Raw genomic sequence first — 8,001 nt, 5'->3', positions numbered from 1 at the left:
TTTGACATCCTTGTGGATCATTGTAATAATCAAAATAACCAAGTCTTGCACAATTGATCATCATTACAATATTGCTGTTCAATGATCTCCTGGTTCTCACTTTACTTTACATTAGTTCAAATAGCTTTTACCAGGTTTTTCCTTTTGTGAAACTACTCCTCCCCACCTAGTCATTTCTTTTAATGCAATAGTACTTCATCATGAGTATATGCCACAACTTATTTAGCCACTCCCCAACTGATGGGCAACCCCTTAATTTTTCATACTTTGCTACCACAAAAAGAGATACTGTAAATATTTCTGTACATATAGGTCATTTTCATTTTATTTGCTCTCTTTGGAGTACAGAACCGGGGGTGACACTGCTGGGTGAAAGGATTTGCAGTTTTATAGATCTTTGAGCATAGTTCCAAATTATTCTCCAGAATGATTTTGCACCACTTCAAAACTCTACCAGCAGTTCTTTAGTGTACCTATTTTTCCATCATCCCCTACAGCATTTATCTTTTCTGATAGGAGTGAAATTGTAGCTCATAATTTTTTTTAGTTACCTTTCTCTTAATAATAGTGATTTAGAGCATTTTTTAATATGACTATAGATCATTTCTTCTTCTGAAAACTATGAGTTTATATTGGTAATGGTAATTTAAATAGGAATATTTTCCCATTCATTAATAGGCCCATGTGTCCTGCTTAAGTCACAAGGAAGCTTAAGTCATATGAGTTTGAGTTACATGAAGCTTGTGATGGGAGGATTTGCTGAATGGGTGGAGCAGGAAGAGGCAGAGCTAGAGCAGAACTGGGGGGAAGTAAGTGAGAGAGCAGTCAGAGCTGAAGGATGCAGGCAAAACTGTAGCTGGCTGTGAGTGAGAGAAGGGTATTTTGTTTAAGGGAGCCTGTTTGTGATTTGTTTAAGGGAGCTGGACTGTGGGAAATCTAAGAGAGGGAAGGTTTGGGCATGGTATTGCCCTCTGCAGTTATTGTGCATAGACTATGAGGAATTTAGCTTTTGATGCCTGAATAAATGTTTTGGTTCTGTCTTCTATGTGGAGACTTGGTTGTATTTCACAATTCAAAATTGTGTCAGAATAGTCATGGCCTCCATAGGCATTGTGAATATTGCATTGGTGCTACACCATCCTTGACCATTTATCAATTGGAGGAATGGTTCTTATTTTTATAAATTTGTCTCAGTTTTATACTCAGTATATATTTGAGAAATGAAGCCTTGATCAGAAACAGTATAAAATTGTTTGATATTTCATCACCATCTATGGTACTTTTTAGTAAAATATAGTTTCCCTGATTATGCTGTTGAATTAGATCTATTTTTTTACTCTTTCTTTGTCTGAAATCATGATTGCCATCCCTGACAATTTTAGTTTAACTAAAGCATATTAGATTCTGCTTCAGCCCTTAATTTTAACACTATGTGTGTCTTTCTGTTTCCAGTGTATCTCTTATTAATGGCATATTGTTAGATTTTTGCTTCTTTTCTCTTCTATTATCTGTTTCCATTTTAAGGGTGAGTTCATCCTATTTACTTTCACAGTTATAATTGCTATGTTATTTCCCTCCAATCTGTTTTTTTCTACTTCCTCTTCCTCTTCTTCTTCTTCTTCTTCTTCTTCTTCTTCTTCTTCTTCTTCTTCTTCTTCTTCTCTCTGTCTCTCTCTGTCTCTCTGTCTCTCTCTCTCAGCCCTCCTCAAAAGAAAATGTTGCTTCTAACCACTGCTTCTGTTAATATATTCTCCTTTATCATTCCCCCATTATTTTTATACCCTTTCCCTCCTTTTTGCATTGAGTAAGTTACATTTCTATGCACAACTGAGCTTATGTGTGTGTATATAAATATATATATGTGTGTGTATGTATGCATATATATGTATACACACATACATGTAAGTGAATATATACGTATATGTATATGATTTTTTTCTTCCCTCTTTGAACCAATTTCAGTGAAAGTAAGATTCAAACTTTGCCTGGCACTCCCAATCCCGATTTCCCTTTCTACTGTAAAACTCCTCCTTTTATACATCTTTTATGTAGGAAAATTTTCCTCATTCTACATCTCCCTACTCCCTTTTCCCATTGCATCCTTCTTTCTTATCCCTTTATTTTTTTAGATCATTCTAACATAATCAGCTCACATCTATGCATTCTATCTAGGTAAACTTTTAACTTCCCTAATAATAATACATTTCTTTATATATATATATATCATCTTCTCATATAAGAATGTAAACAATTTAAGTTTTTTGAGACCCTCGTGATTAGTCTTTCATGTTTACCTTTATGCCTCTCTTGAATCTTGTATTTGTACATCAAATTTTCTATTCATCTCTTGTCTTTTCCTCAGGAATGCTTGAAAGTCTTCTTGTTCATTAAATGTCATTTCTCCCTAAAGCATTACACTCAGTTTTGCTGGGAAGGTTATTCTTTATTGTAATCCTAGTTCCTTTGCCTCTTCCTTTTTAATATGGAAACAGTTAAATCTTGTGTGATTCTGACGTGACTTTACAATATTTGAGTTGTTTCTTTCTGGCTCCTTAAAGTACTTTTTCTTTGACCTGGGAATTATGGAATTTGGCTGCAATATCCCTAGGAATTTTCATTTTAGGAACTCTGTCGGGAAGTGATCAATGTATTCTTTCAATTATTATTTTACCCTCTGAATCTAAGATATCAGAGAAGCTTTACTTAATAATTTACTGAAAGATGACATCTAAACTCTTTTTTTGATCATAACTTTCAGGTAGTCCAATGATTCTTAAATGATCTTCTCTATTTTCTATTTTCCAGATCACCTGTTTTTCTGATAAGATATTTTACATTTTCTTCTATTTTTTTTCATTATTTTTACTTTGTCCCAAGCTTCAGGCTTTTTTATGTTATTGTTTTTTGAGCTGGTTTTGGGGGATGTGTAAGCTTTAGGTATTTCCAAGGTGATGTGATCCTGAGAGAGCTACGGCCACTGCCATCTAGATCTGTTTTCTGGTCTTTAGCCAAGGAAGTCCCTGGTCCCCTGCAGCTACAAGCACTAGAACTTTCTGTGCCTCAGAATTGTGACAAGGCCCCTGTTCCCTTGTTACTGACCCACAATATTCATCTCTGCCCTAGAATTGAGACCCAGAACTGTGTATGGAAAATACAGTTGTCAGTTAGTACCCAGTATACTCAGTGCAAGCAAATAGTCCATATAATTCTTTTTTCCGACTAGTTTGCTGACCCCATTTTACCATCTCTGGATTGTGAGCTCTACAAGTTGCTGCTGCAATCACTATTTCTGCCACCTTGCGTTCAGGCTCTGGACAGGCCATCACCCTTGTATCACAAATTTTTCCTGCTGAAATTTTAAGTTTTCTTAGACCAGAAAAAAGTGTCTTATTCTCACCTTTATTGCTTCTGCTACTCCAAAATTTTATTTTATGATGTAGCAGTGAAAGATGAAATGACCAAGGAAACAAAGGTTTGCACTTCTGGACATCAATTATTTATTAATTTACTAAGCAGTACATGCCAATTGTCCACCAAATCAAGACCAATACTAACTTTTAAGAAATCACTTTATTCAGTGAATTTTTGGACTTTCTCAGCCTCAACACTAGATCCTGAATTCAAGGGGAGACAGATTTTATTCATTAAAAAAAAATTGTCAAGTAAGACAGATAGATTAAAAGAAAACAATTAAGCAGGGCAATCTGATTTCTAATTGGAGAAAAGGTTAGAGACTTTCCAAGTTGGAAGGATGAGATCAAACAGGTCCAATTTCCTAAAATCAGAATAAAAGAAATATACCCCTCCCTTCAAGGATCTGTAAAAAATCAAAGGAATATGGAAACAAATGATTGATGAGTATGGGGTTAGTTTTCAAATAAAAAAAAATGGGTTGCTTGAGATGTACAATTGTGAAAAAACTCCTTCCATCACTTTTTTTTATTTGACCAGCTTTCTGGTCAGAATAATCTATGTCCTTAGTTAAAGGTCTCTAAACAGCATGTAGAAGTTTGGTTTCCCAGCCACATAGGGATAAATTCAAACAACTGCAATAAGACATCCCAACAAATAAATTAAGTTTTCTCACAAGACATATATTGGAATAGACCTATAATTGACTAGAAAGGAAAGTGAGCTAACTACAGAATTGAGTCACAAGATGGAGTCAGTGTGATTCACTCAATTCTCCCAATTAACCATTTGCTGTTCTAATACCTTTCATTTGCTAAAGGATATTATTCTAAGTTGTTTGAAGGGGAATGTTGAGAGAGTTCAGCAAGGTTTCCTTGAACCTGCCCTCTTCTGGGTTTCTATTCCTCCATAAAACTCTACATATGTTATCTAGGGTCATCCTCAGAATATCTCTGGAAGATATATGCTATTATTATTTCCATTTTACAGAAGATGAAGTTTAGTAAACAGAGAATAAGTGACTTGCCAAAAGTCACACAGCTTTTGCATATCTTAGACTTAGTCTTCCTGATGGCAAGTCCAACACTCTATCCGCTTTGTCACCTAACTTCCTCAACTCATTCAAACTCTTCATTTTACAGAAGAGAAATCAAAGCCCATAGAGATTAAAGTGATTTAGAATTATCAGTTTGGAATTGAAAATGATATAACAGTTCATTTAATCCAATCTCCTTGTTTTACAGATGAGGAGTCTTAGAGAAACATAGTGGAATGTGCAAAGGTCAGGGTCAAGATTTGAACCCAGAGCCTCCAAATCCAATTCAGGTGCCCATTCCATGATATCTCACTTTTTCATAGCACTGATCATGCTACTCCTTTACTCAAAAACACCCTTCTGTGGCTCCTCAGTGCCTAACAAGGTAGGCATAAGTCCTGACTGGCATTCAATAACCTTCACAATTTGGTTCTGGTTTTGCATTCTTCCCTTATCTCACCCTTTTCTTCTTCACTTGCTCTGTGTTCCAGCTAAACTATTCTCCTTTTTAGATTCACATTATTGGTCTGCCTTCTCCCAGCAACAGAACTTGTTAATCCTTTTCTTGATTTCTGGCTTAGACTCTCCCTCATCTCCTCTCTCTGCTGATGGTTCTCCCTTCCTTCAAGGCCTAACCAAATGACTGTCACTTCTCTGAAGTCACTCTTGACTGGCTCTGGGAAAAATGCTCTCTCTGGCTTCAATTGTCTCTTAGCTTCTTGCATGGAGCTCTTTATGCTGCTCTAGTTTATTCATATCATGAGAATTTATAGATTTATTTTCTTTCCCCTGAGATAGTCTCTTAACCTTTCAGTGCTTTAGGCAACTGCCTAAAGCACTAAGAAGAAGAAAGAACCAACCTACATTGGCAAAGGGAGGCAATTTTTTAACTTGGGAAATTCCTATGTCGGTCCAGTCACAGCTGTCTGAGAACAGGGTCCACCGCATGTCAATGTTAGTATTTCTGGAATCTGTTAACAGAGTCCTACATGGAAGTCCTACATTCTGGGTGAGATGAAGAGGAAACTCCAAGGAAAGTCTGGGGACAGTAAGGGAGGTTGAACTATGGCAAATATATATCCCTTCCTAGGTATGGTGGATCATTGTATGAAAATTATAAGCAAGTTACAGCTCTTTGGCTTTCTCTTCTCTCCCAATTCACATTGCACTTAAGAAGTAAAGGCAGGGATGGGGAGGTGGGAGGAAGGATGACTCAGTGTAAAGAGTGTTGACCTTGGAGTCAAAGGAGTGGAGGGATATTCTCTATGTTACTGGCTACCTGTGTCCCCATAGGAATGCCATTTATTCTCCTAAGTCCTCCATTTTCTTATCTAGAATGTGTAAGAGTAGGACAATATGACTTGGAGATTCTCTGTTGTTTCAGGCCATGATCTTAGACTCGCTAAAGACTGGAGATTATATTTGGAATATTTAAAGAGTGTGCAGGTCTCCACTCACCTTGATTTTTTTCTTCACACTGTCCGCTCAATGATAGTATGTTTAAGATACAATTCCAGTGAATGTCTACCATGCCCCATGAACCTAACCCAGAGATTTTCTTTGCTCATATCTTCCTGTATCCTTTGACCATCCCAGTGAAACATGGAGAGAAAACCAAGCTTATTCAGAAGCCAAAATTCAAGTAAATGAGGCAATTCCTGAGAAATGGACTTCTGTATAAAAGTGAGTTATTCAACTATGAAGGTGGGAATTGTTTATTTATGTATTTATTAATGCATTTGCTTGTTTGTTTGACTTTCTTTGCATCTTCAGCTCTTAGTATAGTGTCTGGCTTACTAGGTGCTTCATGAATGCTTGTTGACCTGACTTAATGCATTTGTTATTATCTTCTTCAATGTCTCTTTCATTGATAAAGTCATCGCTGTCTTTGACAATGAACCATTGGAAAGTCCCAAGGACTTTGATGGTGAGAATTTTCTTTATCAAATGCCCATTTGTTAGTATTGCTCATCTAGAGAGGCAGGTGCCAGGTCACTTCTCCAGAAATGTCATTACCTTTTATGATGGCTGCAAGGTCAATGGTGTGAGGAGGCATTTTTGCTTTCAGGGATAGTGTTTAGCTGCCCACCAGCGACAGTTGATCAGTATGGTATTTATTGTGACAGAGATGGTAGTCTGGGGGCATTGAAATTTCTGAGACTTTTGGTCTGTGGGTCTTGGAATGAGTCCACGGAGGAGAGATGGTATTTCAGATAATAGCACTGGAATCAGTGTGATACCAGCAGTGGTGGGTCAGTGGCAGAGGTAGAGGTAGAGTCCACTATAATAATGAAATTCTATAAAAATTGTGACTTGATGGTGCTGACAGTCTGATCAGTAAGTATCTGATTTTACCACAAAATATATGGGCTTATGTCTCTTCATGTTTCATCTTCCTAATGATGGGAACCATTTTTTAGGTTGAAGAGAAAAGAAAGCCTGAAGAAGGGGGCTTACAATATCATATATGGACAGGAATCATGGCTTTCCATGAAGACAGGTCAGGATTTCTCTACAACTGAACTAATCACCTTCTTTCATGTAGCCATGAGAATCCTGTGGCCCATAGGGCTAGGTAAAGGGAACATGGGATGGGAAGAAGGAAGCAAACTTAGGCTATAGTCATTGATCTTTCAGAGCAAGGCTAGATTATAAGTGGGAAGGAAGAAGGGAGAAAGGCTGAGCATCCACTTGGCAACAAATCCACCACTTCTTGGGTGAAAGAGAACTTGGGGTGGGGGGTGCAGTTGCTAAGCCTACACTGAAGGCTACGGCAGGCAGCAGAGCACACCCTCAAGCATATTCCTGTCTGAAGCCAGTGGCAATCTGGCCTGCTTATTGCCCAAGGAGCAGCTTAGTGTAGGTCACAGAGCGTCATCAACTAGTATTTCTTAAGCCCAGTCTGTGCCCAAAGAATGGTGCCAAGTGCTGGGTCAACAAAAACAAAAATAGCAGATTTCTTACCCTAGAGCAGAATATATTCTATCCAGGGAAATCATATGTACACAGGTAAATGAGCACAAAACCTATATCAAATAATGGAAAGTCTTTTGAGCAGGGAAGGCATCATGGGAGCTTGCAGAGTTTGGGGCTGGGTGCCTGATGAGGAAAGGCTTTGGTAGCAGGTTGCATTTGAGCTGTATATTGAAGAATACTATGGTGTCCGAGGGAAGATAGTCAGATGGCAGCAAATCCCAAATATGGGTAACTTGTTGACAATGACCTAAAGGTGAGAAATCAAAGATCATGTAAAGGCGACAGCTAATAAGGCAGCTGAACGCAAATGGAGAGTGAACAGCAAAGTCATGTGCAACAACTGTAAAATTAGGCATGAATCAGACTGGAAAATGCTTGAAAGGGAAAGTTGGGGATTCTATATTTGATCCTAGAAGTCAGCGAACTAGTGATGATTTTGAGGAAGTGAGAGTGAGCTCTATGTTTTAGGAATAATGTCAGTTTTGCAGCTGTGAATAATCTATCTGAGACGGGAGAGATGGGAAGAGGAAAAAGTAATAGCAGGCCATTGCGCTTCAGCTGAGAGGTGATGAGAGAGT

Source organism: Notamacropus eugenii, chromosome 6 (genome assembly GCF_028372415.1).
Source record: "Notamacropus eugenii isolate mMacEug1 chromosome 6, mMacEug1.pri_v2, whole genome shotgun sequence".
NCBI lineage: Eukaryota > Metazoa > Chordata > Mammalia > Diprotodontia > Macropodidae > Notamacropus > Notamacropus eugenii.
Note: the sequence above shows the minus strand (reverse complement) of the source record.